The sequence below is a fragment of the Dasypus novemcinctus genome, chromosome 30 (assembly GCF_030445035.2).
Source record: "Dasypus novemcinctus isolate mDasNov1 chromosome 30, mDasNov1.1.hap2, whole genome shotgun sequence".
Classification (NCBI taxonomy): Eukaryota; Metazoa; Chordata; class Mammalia; order Cingulata; family Dasypodidae; genus Dasypus; species Dasypus novemcinctus.
The window spans coordinates 6,431,339-6,446,371 of record NC_080702.1 but is presented as its reverse complement, the minus strand read 5'-3'; the positions used below and the strand labels follow the sequence as shown (position 1 = coordinate 6,446,371).

Sequence of the window (15,033 nt, the reverse complement as noted above, 5' to 3'; positions counted from 1 at the left end):
TTTATCTGTGGATGGTACACTTGTCACAACTGATGCACAAATACTGAAACATAGCTACTAACCTCCCTCAATGGTTCACAATATGGTTTACATTTTGGGCCATACAGTTTTATAAAATCTGATAAAATTTAACATGGCCTAAAGTCATCACTGAAAGATGATGCAGAATTTTAAGCTTTTAAATCTGGTTTATTATATCCTTTCATATCTAATTTCATTTACATTATTTTTGAAAAAGTACTTTTCAGTATGTAAAACATATGAAGATCAAGATCTACCATTTATTTCCAATGGTGTTACTCATTACTTTTCCCTCTATTATTAATTATGAATGGGAAAAGGTTTGAATATTTTTCCTACTGGTCATTACCTATGAACTTTTTCTTGAAATTGTAGACCTCCGTGTGAGATTCAGAACAGCTTTCCAAACCTCACAAACCTTTCTCTCTTTCTCCTGTTATTTGTCTGCAATGCTAGAACTATGGCAGTTGATTTTTAAAATTTTTATTTTTAAAGAAATTTTAGATTACATAAATGTTACATAAAAAATAGAGGCGATCCCCATATACGCCACCCCATCACACACTTCCAAATATCACTGATATTTTTCATTAGTGTGGTACATTTGTTACAATGGATGAACACATATTGAAGCACTGCTACTAATATTTAGTTTACACTCTGCCCGAAGTATTTTTATAGACTGTGACAAAGTGTGTATAATGGCCTGTATCTGTCATTGCAATGTCATGCAGGACAATTCCAATGTCCCAAAAACGCCCCTTGGAAACGCCAGTGGCCAATACCTTTATATCAGTGATAAAGTTCTTCTACTGCTGGAACAAAAGTAAGATTATGATACAAAGAGAATAGTAATAAGTCTACTTTAGTCCATTGTTCATTCCCCAATATTGGGTATTTGGGGATGCTGATGCCCAATCCATTTCTAAAGGAGTGGGGACTTAGATCCAATTGGGCAGATGGATGCTAAAAACTATGGCAGCTTACCTCCGTACTTCCTGCTTCCGAATTTCATCCACTCTTAAGTATATTTGAGTATTTTATTCTTATGATTACTAAATTTTGTTTACTTATTGCATTTTAGTGCTGCACTTTCATTGATTTTATCATTCATATCAGGCATTTGATTTCAGTTACTTTCTTTTTATTTAGTTTTTAAGAATTTGGTTTTCATGGTAGCATTTATTTTTAGATACGTTTTTTATTTTTTTCCATTCCTTTAGATTCCCAGTCACATAGGTTCAGAGTCATTTTAATTGGACCTACAATTTACCAACAATTGGCTTTCCTATTATCAGGCATATAAAGGACCCACCAAAGTAACTCATGTATATATCATGGTCCGAAGACTTATCAGTAACTTTTGCCCATACTATAATTCAATACTTAATTTTAGAAATAGCCTCTAGCAAGAAAGAATAGATATAATAATGTTTACTGATATTTTAAATTTTTTCATGTATGCATAAAATCCTGCCAGCCACATTACACCATGGTTGTCTGACTGAGCATCTTGAAAATATCTACAATTAGTAAGAACTATTTAAACTGAAACCACGAAATGTTGGTCCCCTTACGAATGGGGTAACGTTTTGGGATTTCAGAAATGCATACCCAGGCTTCTTATTCCCTGGGGACATTCTCCTGCTCACACTGAGTGAACTGTCACTTGTGGAAGTCAAGAGAACCCTGTTCACAGCTGCATCTATAACACCTGCTTGTGATCTCTCTTTTCCTTAGTTAGACCAGGAAAAATATTTTATTGAGAAATGGAGGAAAGAACAGAACTTTCTGAGAAATGGAAAGGATGGAAACAAGCACTAAAATTTTGTATAGGCTTCTATAGAGAGAGAAAGTGAGTTCTGACAGTACGGGCACCTTTAAAGCTATTAATTATTCCTCCCCTTACTAAGGCTAATGGGAGGGGCCCAAGCTGCTATTGGTTATCCCACCAATTTTGGGGGCCAAAATTGAGTACTGTTTAGAATATGCAGGGCCTCCCCTCAGCTCACAAAAGAGCTCTAAATGGAACCTCAAGGTCAAAGAATCAGCGGGGTCTCATGGCTACATATTTATAATCTGTTGGCCATGTTGTGGCTCATCTTCTCCTCACTACCCTGTACTAAACTGCCTCAACTCCCCCCTTAAGAGAGTTCACTCCGTTATTCTTAAAGGGGTACTGAGGGGCAAAGGTCATTCTTCTGCAGTTACTTCCTGCTACTGACATGGCATGAACCTCTCTGGCTTTTCTACGGTGTTTGACGGATGATGGGTCCTCACCCTGGTTAAAAGTGGATGAAATCCCCACATGACACAGCGAGATGATGCAACAAAGTGAGATACAGAGGAGAGACAGTGGGAGATGCAGCAGACTAGGGAGATGAGGGTGCTCATGGGACTGGATGCCTCTCTCCCACACCTGGGTTCCCGAGATCAATTCCTGGTGCCTCTTTAAAGAAAAAAGGAAACATGGGAAGCACATATCAGTGCAAAACAACAAAGTGGGGGGGAATAAATAAATAAAACAAGTCTTTTTTAAAAAATTACAATTAGCAACCAAGGAAGTTCACTTTATTCATTGAAGAGAGTGAAGATTTACTTTTCCTTTTTAAAATTAATTCCATTAAAAATGAATTTTGAACTTTCGTCACATTAAAGATTTAGTAAATATAATATTAACTTATTTAATTGTAGTCTAAAAATTTAGGGAGATTACACCTAAGCTAAATAAAATTGAAACCATTATAGGTTATTCCAGAAATATTCTTTTTCCTTCCTTTACAGGAGGTTTAAAACTGTGAGTATACTCATACTTAATGCTAGCTTCTGGAATATATCATACTTGTTTAAATTTGTTTTAACTATAATTTAGAAAATATCTTTCCATGATTTTCAAGAAGTTTTCCTTTACTTACTGAAATTTGTTAACAGGATTATTAACCACCCGTATTTTAAAGCTGTTAAAATGTTTAAATTGGGGACCTACAGGATACACTGATTCTTAATTCCCCAGCCTAGATTATAGTTTTAATCTGCCACACCAGGCCCTCCCTCAAAGTTCTGGCCAAAAGAAGGCCCTGGGAGTTGGGAAGGTTAAAGGGCTCAGGAAAATCTTTCCCTTTCCTAATTCCCATATGCACAACACCCTCCCCTTCACACATTTTCCCACTTTAAGAACATCCCTCATTAAGGTTGTACATTTGTGACAACTGATGAACACATACAGGCACATTGCCACTATATGGATCATAGTTTATATTATAGTTTAAATTCTCTCCCATACAATTTAAGTTATGACAAGATACATACAGCCTGTATATGACATTGCAACATCATTGAGCACAATTCCAATGTCCTGAAAATGTCCCCATATTACACCTATTTTTCCCTCTCCCTCCCCTCAAAACCTCCGGTGGCCATGGTCTCCACATCCATGATAAAAGTTCTTCCATTACTAAAATCACAATAAGTGTATAGAAGAATAACAGTAAGTCTACTGTGATCTATCATTTATTCCCCAACCGTGAGGATTCTGGGTTGGTGATGCCCACTCTGTGTCTAATCGACAGGGGGCTTAGATCCCAAGGGGCATATGGATAGGACTATCTTCTTGTAGTTGTAGACTCTCTGTTCCTTGGAATGGTTGTTATCCATTATCATCTCCTTGTCACTTGTCCTTGGTGAGTCCAGTGAACTGGAGAGTACGTGCTGCAACTCTATTGAGTTTCAGAGCCCAAATGGCACATGGAAAGCTCAACAGTATAAGTCTCTTTGACATAACCTTATCAACTCTATTACTAACTATAGGTTCAAAGAAAACTGGCAGAAGAGCCATGTGTAAGCAAACCACAACTGAGTCCAAGATTATCACCTTCTCAGCGAGCCAAATTCCTGAGTCGTCCACCCTGTCTATACTGTCTGGATTTCTCCAGAGCCCTCAGGAGCCCAGCTATTTGAGGCAATATTTACTGTGAAAGTCAATAAGATCCAGCTGAGACGTGTATAAGTGTAACCTCTAGAATGATTATCAGGCTCATTTTCAAGTCTCTTAACCATATAAACTCATTTGTCTTTACGCTTTACCCCTTTTGGTCAATGTCTTTTTCAAGCTGAATTGCTAGTTGGTACTTCGTAGCAATCCCTCAGTGCAAGGGAGCCTCATTGCTGGGAGTCATGTCCCATGCCAGGGAGAAGTTAGTGCATTTATATGCTGAGTTTGGCTCAGAGAGAGGCCACACTGGAGCTACAAGGAGGTTCTCAGAATAAATCTCTTAGGCAGCCTATAATACTAAGCTAAGCTTCAATTTCAAAAGTAAAGGTTCATAAGTAGAGTCATCAACATCAAGGGTGCATCAATGTCCACCCTCCATCACTAGTCACTGCCTCTGTACTTGGGGATTCCTGCTGTTCTATTTGGGAATGTTGCAGAACTGGGTTTTGTTATTCTTTTGGTTACTGTGGGAAAGTCTACCCACTGTGACAATGCACATGAACATTTGACCACATGCCTATGCCTTACTGGGATGCACCTGGTGAACGTCTTTCCATGAATTCCCCATCATGGACACCTCACACCAATGATCCTCACCTGAAACAGTTGCAATCCTTCTGGGATCCAAAATTTCTCTTAAAACGAAGTCAATAAAAGAATCAAACACGATTTTTAAGAAAATGAAATGATGGTAGTTTTAAAAATACAAATACAATAACGTTTTTAAAATTGAAATAATTGAAAAATTTTCCATTATATCTTTTGTCATATAAGATCTGTTGTCTTCCATGTTCAGTGACATGTTCTTCCACTTATTCCCCCAGAGTCTTATTTTTTTCACTGTAATTTCAGAGAAACTTCAGGCTATAGAAAAGTCATGTAGAGAATACAGGGTATTCCCATATACCCAATATCCTCCCCCTTTTCCTGTTTCCCCTACTAATAACATTTTACATGTGGATGGTACATTTGTTACAATTGATGCACACATACTGAAGCATTGCGACTAACCATGGTCAATGATTTACATTATGGTTTACAATTAGGACTATACACTTATAAATTCGGATGAAATTTAATATGGCCTGTATCCAGCACTGCAAGATCATGTAGAACAATTCCATCACCCCAAAAATGTCCCATGTTCCATCTATTTTATTCTTCCCTCTTTCTCCCCTCAGGACCAAGGGCAACCACCAAGCTCTACTCCTTGAAGGAAAAGATTTATAGTTACTTAAAACAACACTGAGGGCTTCACATACTATGCTGTCCTCTCCTACTAGGCACTGCCTATGCTCTCAAGAGACTCCAGCCCCTCTATTTGAGGACATAGCAGGATTGCCCAGAATGGGAGTACCACACCTTACCACTCATTATGTGGGTCAGCACCCACTGACACAACATACTATAAAAAGATGAACATTCACACACTTCCTAGAAGCCTGCCCCTGGTGCACCCTGTCCTGCCTGCTCCCCACATCCAACAAGCTAAACTAGTAACCGTCTCATGCCATATTTGTCAAAATAACATTCCCAATGTTATACTTACAATCACATATCCAAAAATCCCAAGTGTTCACCAGCTCCCTCCCCAACCTTCCCCCCACTTCCATGGACAGTCCAACCCTCCCCTCGCTAACCCCTCACAAACCAGCACCACCCAACCCAGTAACATCACTGCCCACTGTCATACCCATCCACTGCACGACTACACCCTTCCGCCTTACCATACATATTGCCCACAATTGCTCACGACCCTCTACACCATTTCTGAGAAACATTTTAATTTAAGAAATGACTAAAATTAAGTAGTTGTGTATTGGCAAAGCAGCCATGTTTAAAGGACAGGGCACTGACCCTGGAGTTTCCACTTCCAGGTATGAATCCAGCTTTGAGTCTTATTAAGTCAAATGTGAGCCAAGACATTGTATCTTCAATTAACCTTTCTGAGCATTTACACATGTTACATATATTAACTCACTCACAGACACACGTCATGGATGATTCACTATTCTACTCCTTGGGTGAAAAAACTGAGGTACGGGATTGCATATGCAACAATGACAAAAAACAGAAATGAACTTTACCAAAAGTCAAAAGCTTTGTGGACCAAAAGACATTATCAAGAAAGTGAAAAGAACCTACAGAAAAGGTTGCAAATCGTATTTTAAGAAAGGGTTAAAATAGCCAGTATATAAAAAGAACACCAACAACTCAACAACAGAAAGAAAAACATGCCAATTATAAACTGGCAAAGGACTTGACTAGATAATTCTCCAGAGGATATACCAATTACCAATAAGCACATGAAAAGATATTCAAAGTCATTACTCATTAGAGAAATTCCTATAGAACATAAGGTATATGCATGGTCAGCATATGTGGATCCACAGAGGGTGAAATGATCTGGAAGATATCAAGATGATACTGGCTATTTTGGAAATTTAGGTGAGATACAGAACAAACAGGAGGAACCGTGGGACCCTGTCACTGAATTTTAGTACCATTTGTACGCTGATTATTACAAGTTACTTTAGGTTGACATTAACTACAAAGCCAAGCACTGATTCACAATTCTTTGCTCCTACTGTCCTTGCTGTTCTTCTGACAGTAAGAAGATGGCCCAGCAGCAGCTCATGCTATACTTGTTAATCCAAAACTCCAGTCTACCCTCTTATCCAAGGTGAGAATACTCTCTGAGTCATTCATGGTTAAACACCAATGTGCTCAGAGATACTCTCTGTCCACCTAGCTCTGAAATAATAAATGATGGTGTAGCTTCCTAATGACCAGGGAGATGAGGTGGGGTCGCTATTCTGTGCCTAAGATACAAATGTTACCTTTTTTTTCTCTTTCCATTGCCTTCAAGTAAGTATATCTAATTATGTGCATTATATTTGACATACACAATTTCCTAGGAGAGGAGAGTGTCAAGTGGGGTCACCTTCAAACTGACCCCTTTTATAAAGGGGCATCCCAAAAAAGCAGCAGCAGATTATAAACTACACAGTAGGGGTCTTTACCTCAGCAACATTTTTCCTCCACTGATTCTAAAAATTTTGTAATCGCAAAGCAAAATGGACTTGAGAGATCTATGTCAAAATAAATGCCCTTCCACAAACGTCCTTACACTTGCTTACGGGGCCTTTGACTTGACCACCCTTTCCCATCTGTTCTTCTAAAGCACCAAGAGAACAAAGTACCTGAGCAAAGACCACACAGCATGATCCAATTCTCGAGAGTTTTCATTTAGGCTATTGGGCATGACTCTAAGGAAGCAAAACAGTACATATTCCGATTCACTCACTTTTGGTTGTTGCATCATCATCTTGCTGCATAACTAGCTTGCGTGAGAACTGGCTCACTGCATGGGCACTCGGCTCGCCACATGGGCATTTGCTTGTTCTGCAGGCACTAGCTCGCCATGTGGGCACTCGCCACGCAGGCACTCGGCTTACCAAAACAGGCACTCGCATGGGCACATGGCTTACCGCGCAAGCTCTCAGCTCGTGACACGGGCACTGGCTCACCATGCAGGCACATTTTCTCTTCTTTTTGACTGAGAGGTCACAGGAATAAAATCCAGATCCTCCCATATGGTAGGCAGAGGCCCTGAGCCACATACGCTTCCCAGGATTCACTCGCTTTTGAGGGAAAATCTGCATAAGAAAATCAGAGCATCCTGGAGAGTCATTCTGGTTCCATCTCCTGGAAGACATGAGGATTGGAGTATGGTTAAAGAAAGTGATTTACCAGAGAAAGAACTACAGTTCTTGTAAGCATCAGTGTTCCCCTAAGGTGGCATGGATTTTGTGTGCAGGGTCTGGGTAGTGTCCGTGTAAGTCTGTGTGGTGTGCTGGTGAGTGTGCGGGGCAGGGGAGGGGTGTGACTGTGTGTCCTGGAGAGGGGCAGTGGGATGTATTTCCTTGAGCACACTTCTACCCTCCACTCTTCACCCAAATCCAAAATTCCAGGGTTAAGAATAAAACTGAATTGACTCCCATTTGAGAGACACTGCTGTCCAGCTGCACCTCAATACTTTCCAAGGCCTGGCAAGGTTTCTGGAGGGCTTGTATGAAGGGGCTACTGACTGCCTTGTTTCACACACTGGCTCTCACAACACTGCTGACCTGGTCTCCTGGAATGAACCAAGTCCACCACAGCATCTCTGGACCACAGGGCTGAGGGCTCCCTGCTCTCTCAGAACCCACAGCTCCAGTGAGACAGTTCGCCCTGTCTCCCAAACTCTACGCATGCCCCTCCCTGTGAGCTTTCCTCAGGCCACTGGGTGTTTTCCTGCCCTGGGTAACTGGGACATGCATAAATGTTTCCTTCCCTCCCTCCCCCAGCTGTCAACACTTTTCCAGAGCAAGTGTGAGTCCAGAAATCATCCTGTACTAGGTTCAAGAGAAGAGATCTGGGAAGTAAAAAGAGGTGAAGAGAAAGAAGAGGAAATGTGGAGCAGGTCAAAAAACGGGAAGGGAAACAAGTGCATATGGAATCCACTGCTTTTCTAGCTTTCTTTTTGGCATTTCTGGAAATGCAGCAAAACTGAGGGAACACTAGGTAGCTGCAATTAATATTTTACGTGAACATGCAAGTGGAGATAAGAACTAGCTGGTAAAAATAGGCACAGGAATTGAAGGATGTCCTGAGAACTTCTACCCGGGGACAGCAACCCTTTCCATACAAGCCCTTAGGTTGCTGAGCCATCCATCCAATGGCTTTTTTGGAGATGAGGACTGAAACGATGCATTGTTTCCCAAAACCTTTATGAGATTGTAATTTTCTTTCTATTATGCCACCGGCTTTTTCTAAATGCACAAATTTTTTTTTTTCTTTGAAGCCCATAAATTTTAATGGAATACATATTGCCATAATTCTCATTCACTGCTCAGTACACACTTTTAATAAGCAGCTTCAAAGCATTCCTTCTATTTCCAAAAAAAAAAAAAAAAAGACAGATTTTTTACTTGTTTCAGGACTCTGCTTTGGTTTTGTCTTTTCATGGACTTCACATATTGGCTCTTCTTTACTTAGCATTCACTTTTGACACTTTTTCTCAAATCTTTTACAATTTCTGTTAATTACTCTTGAATATGTTTTTCTCTTTTCAACTTCTATTTCTTATAAAGCATTATCATTCACTGTATTTCTTCTAGCTTACATTACATTTTAAAGTAATTTTTTCCTTTTTTTAATGTTCTTTCCTCATTTATGACCCTTCATTTTTTGAGTATTTTTCTGATGTCTTTTCATATCTTACTTCATTTTCTTAATGCCTTATACCTTGTTTTTGAAAAAGTACCTCATAAAGTACACAAAAATGAAGATATTTCATTTCTTTGTACTGTTGTTTCTCTGCACTTATTCCTTTTTTGCCCTATATTCCCTTTTGTATGTCAAGTGACACGAGGTATTTTTATTATTGGTCATTTCACGTGCTTTTTTCTTTGAAACTGTAGGTAGTATGATTCAGAATAGCTTTCCCAACCGCACAGAGCTGTCCATCCTGTTGTTTCTATAAAATGCTCATAAATATGGCAGCTAACTTATGGGTATTTCCTGGCTCCATATTTCTCCCAGTCTTAAATATGGGTCTTTGTTCTCACTACCTCTATTGCACCTGTCCTATTCTATTTCATTCTGTATCTAATTACTGATTTTCACCCCTATAGTAAGTTCTTGTTCTGAAAGGGAACAAATGCTGTCATCATGCCAAAATCTAGTCGTTACCTTTAAATGGGCATATATTTTCAGAATCAATTAGCTTCAAAGGTATTTTCAGTTAAATGTCTCAAAATGTAATTTATTTCTGAAATACATACATATAAGTATTTTATCTAAGAATTATTAACCTTTAGTTTCTTATTATTACTGTTGAAACTGAAAGTTCAAGTCAATTCAAGGATTATCATCAATTTCTGATGTTAAATATAAACTCCAACATAACCCCACAAAGAAAATATCTAAAAAATATACAGAAAAAAAAAAAAGGGATCAAATTGTTTCACTATGAAAGATCAACTACACACAAAAGGCGGCAGCAATGGAGGAAATGAGGGGTAAAAGGTATAAGATGTAAAAGAAATGAATTTACAATGCCTAAATAAATCCTGCTTTTCAAAGCAATTGCTTCAAACTAAATAGATTATAAGGTGTACTTCCAAGAGACCTAAGTTTTTTGGGCTGTCCATGTCCAACCTGGGCTTTGAATCACAACAGAGTTGCAAACACCTACTCACAGCTCATTGGACTCACCCAGTACAACTAAAAAGGAGATGAAGATGGACAACAAACATTTCAAGGAACATAGAGAGTCTACAACTGTAAACAAGACAGCTCCATTCATCTGCTTCATGGGAGTGAAGCCCCCTCTCAATTAGAGGTGGAATGGGCATCACCATCCCAGAATCCTCAGGAATGGGAATAGAACTATGGACTAACGTAGACTTCCAGGTATCCTACTATAGACTATTTGTGATTCTAGCAATAGAAAAATTTATATCCTTGATTTGGAAGCAGTGGCCAATGGAGTTTCTGAGGTCAGGGAGAGGGAAAAACAGGTTCAATATAGGGTTATACTTGGGACTTGGAAATTGCCCTGAATGACATCACAATCACAGATATAGGCCATTTATATCTTCATATAATCTTTAAAATTGTTTGGGAGAAAGTGTAAATTACAACGTCAACTATAATCCATGCTTAGAGGCAATGCTCTAAAATGTATTCATCAATTGTAACAAATATACCATACTAATGAAGAATGTTGTTAATGGGGAGAAACATGAGAGGTATAGGGAGTGGGGTATATGGGAAAACCCTGTATTTTTAAAAATATATTTACTGAAATATATTACACACCCACAAACATACATAAACGAAGTGTATAGTAATAGTTGTGAACTTACAAACAAATGTATATAACATCATACAGGACTCTCATAAGTCACCCTACCACCAACACCTTACATTTTTGTTAAACCTTTTAAACTAATGATTAAAGAGCACTGTCAAAATATTACTACCAAAGTATTTCCCAATACTTTTTGTATGTATAAATTTTTTGTATGTATATTTTTTATTGAAGTATATCACTCATACACATATACACAATAAGTGTATAGTAAAGATTGCAAACTTAAAAAATAAACACACATAACATCACACAGGGGTCTCATACATCACCCCTCCACAAACTCTATCCATTGGTGTCAAACATTTATTACAAACTACTCAAGAGCATCGTCAAAATATTATTACCAACTATACTCCTTCTCTTACATTTGATGTATTTTTCCTCCAACCCATACTATTTTTTATATAACATTTATGTAATCTAAGTATCTTCAAAAAATAATAAAAACAATAAACTCACCAATTAAAAGACACATATTGGCAGAATGTATTTTAAAAAAATACTTCAAACACTCTGTTATTTTGAAGAGACTCACTTTAGATCCAAAGAAACGAATACTCTGAAAGTTTTGAGATGAATAAAAGTATTATGTACAAAGAGTAACAAGAAGGGAGGCTATACTACTATCAGAAAAAAAACAGCCTCAAAGTCCGAACTCAGAACAAAAGGAAATGGAGAGCACTATATACTAAGAAAAGGGTCAATCCAACAAGAAGGTGCAACAATCACCAACATATATGCACAGGAGCCGCAAAATACATGAAACAACGTTGGCAAAACTGAAAGAATAAATAGTTATACAATAATACTAGGAGACTTCAAAATACCACTTTCAAGAATGAATCAACCATCAAGACAGAATATTAGAAAGGAAACTGAGGAAGTCAACAATATTATAAATAAACTGCACTTAACAAACATATATAGAATGCCTCCCAACAACAGAAGAATACACATTCTTCTAAACTATCCTTGTATCATTCTCCAGGCTAGACCGTATGTTAAGATATAAGACAATAAAAATTAAAAGACTGAAATTACACAAAGCTTCTCTTCTACCACAATTGATTTATATAAAAATCAGTAACGGGGAAGTGGCTGTGGCTCAATCAGTTGGGCTCCCATCCACCAAATGGGAGGTCCTGGGTTCACGTGCCGGGGCCTCCTTGTGAAGGCAGGCTCATCGGCAAGCGCTGCATAATGCTGCAGACCCGCAAGAGCAGAGGAGAGCAGACTCAGCAGGGTGAGGCAACAAAAAGGGAGACAAGCAAAAACTACAGAAGAGCCCACAGTGAATGGACACAGAGAGCAGACAATAAGCAAGCCACAAGGGGGGTGTGTATGGAAATAAATTTTAAAAATAAATACAGGCACAGAAGAATGCACAGTGAAAGGACACACAGAGTAGACAGCAAGCAAAAATGCTGCAAAGGGGGGGAGAGAAATATTTAAAGAAAAAAATCAATAACAGAAGGAAAACTGGAATTATACAAGTAAGTGAAAAATATATGACCCATTTTTAAATATCCAACAGGATAATTTTCTGAAACCCACCTACAAGAGAAATCAGAAAATTCTTATTAAAAAAAAACAAAAAAAAAAAAACCATGCAAAAACCTATGGGAAGGAGCAAGGCACTGCCCCTTATACCTACAAGGGAAACTTATAGCTATAAATTTCTACATTAAGAATGAATGGTATCAAACCAATAACCTAACTTCCTATCTTGAAGAAAGAAGAATAAGTCAAACTTAACATTACTAGGAGGAAGGAAATAATAAAGAGTAGAGATAAGTGAGATAAAGTACAGAAAAACAATTGAGAGGATCAATGAAACCAAAATTTAGTTCTTTCAAAAGATTAATAAAATTGACAAAGCTTTATCCAAAAGAAGAGAAATGAAAGAAGATGCAAATAACTACTTAAGGAGTGAAAGTGGGAATATTATCACTGATCTAGTGGAAATTAAAAGGGTTATAAGAGAATATTATGAACATTCATATGCCAACAAACTAGATAACCTAGAGGACATGAACAAATCCCTAGAAACATAAAAATAACCTGCACTGATTCAAGAAGAAATAAAAGATCTTTAGAGACCTATGAAAGCAAAAAGACTGAATAATCAAAAACCTCCCAACAAGGAAAGGTCCAAGACCAGATGGCTTTAGAGAGAATTGTACCAAGCACTCAAACAAGAATTAACACAAATCCTTCACAAAGCCTTCCAAAAGAAACGAAGAGGTCGGGATTCTTCCTAATTCATTCCATGAGGCTAGTATTACTGTGATACCCAAACCAGATAGAGACATCAAAAGAAAGTAACAGAACAACTTCTCTAATGAAGCAAAATCTCAACAAAACACTGGAAAATCAAATCCAACAACATAAATTAGAAGGATTATACCACATGACCAAGGGTGACTTATCCCAAGAAGAAAAAATCCATATGATCACTTTAATACCACAGAGAAAGCTTCTGATGATATCTACCATGATTTCATAATAATATCACTCAGAAAAAGAGGAATAAAAGGTAACAACCAAAACATGATAAACACAAAAAACTCACAGCAAACATCGTAGTCAATGTAAGAAAGAATGAAAACTTGCAATGAAAGACTGCAACCTGTGATCAGGAACAAGGCAAGGTTGCCCACTTTTATCACTTCTATTCAAAATTATACTCAAAGTTCCTGGCAGGGTAATTAGACAAAAAAAGAAAAAGGCATTGAAATCAGAAATGAAAAAGTAAAACTAACACTTCTCTCTGATGGTATGGCCGTCCATAATGAAAATCCCAAAGGAGTCACAAGAAAACTACTACAGAAAATAAATTTAGTGAAGGTGCAGGGTACAAGAAAAACTCTTAAAAAATCAGTTTTGTTTTTTCATACCAGGAAAGAACAATCTGAAATGGGCATTAAAAACCAATTCCATTAGTTGCAACATCTGCTGTCCAGTTCACTGGCCTCACCTTGGACAGCAAACAGGGAGGTGAGGATGGACAACCACCACTCAGAGGAACTGAGAGTCTATAACTGCAAGCTTCATAGTTCCATCCATCACCCATATGGGACTGAAGCCACCTCTCAATTAGAGATGAAATACGTATCCTCACCCCAGAACCCTCAGGACTGGGAAATAAAATATGGAACAGAGAGGACTTACTGGTATTCTGCTATAGACTTATTGGTATTCTAGCAGTGGAATAAATTATATCATTGATGTGGAGGTAGTGGCTACTGGAGGTGCTGAAGGCAGGGAGAACGAAAAAGAGGTACAATATAGGGGCATTTCTGGGACATGGAGTTGTCCTGAATGACACTGCTATGACAAATACAAGCCATTATATACCTTCGACCACCTACAGAATTGAATGTAAACTACAATCTAAACTATAATCCATGCTTAGTGCCAAAGCTCCAAATGTGCTCATCAATTGCAATGAATGTGCCACATTAATGAAAGAAGGTGTTATTGTGCGGAAGGGTATGAGGTGTGGGGAACGGGGCATTTGGGAATTCCTTATATTTGTTAACATTTTGCGAAACCTAAGTATTCTGAAAAAAATCTTTTTTTAATTCCATTCACTATAGCATCTAAAAGAAAAAAAAAACCTGAAAATAAATTTAAATTAAAAGAATGAACTATACAATGAAAACTGCAAAACAAAACAGAAAGAAATTAAAGACCTAAGTAAATGTCAAGATACAGTGTGTCCACATTTCACATTTAATATTGTTACAATACCATTACTACTTAAAACGATCTACAGATGAAATACGATACCTATGAAAATTTCTGCAGCATTTTTTTGTAGAAATGAAAAAAGTCGATCCTCAAATTCATATGGAATACCAAGAGGCCACAACTAGTCAAAACAATCTTTCAGAAGTTTGTAACTATATAATAAGCACATGCAACCACAATATCATCCCAAATTGTATAACATACCATATAAAGAACTAGAAAAACCTCATCTACTGTCCAGGGGAAAAAAAATCAAGCAGATCAGTCCCAAAAGAACCACAGAAGGAATTATCAGACAAAGCAGTTATTAAATCTCTGCTCAGTGAGAAAGGTAAATAAATACTCT

General features: G+C 37.8%; 1 long non-coding RNA gene across 2 annotated transcripts in view; it reads right to left on the bottom strand.

The window, feature by feature from the left end:
* Positions 1–15,033, bottom strand: part of LOC131276945 (uncharacterized) — a 128,122-nt gene that overhangs the window by 79,042 nt on the left and 34,047 nt on the right. The window contains exon 2 of one of the 2 annotated variants that reach the window (XR_011647770.1): positions 7,320–7,720. This is a non-coding gene — a long non-coding RNA (uncharacterized lncRNA). The remainder of the gene's footprint in view (positions 1–7,319; positions 7,721–15,033) is intronic. The other variant, XR_009184160.1, reaches the window with a different exon arrangement.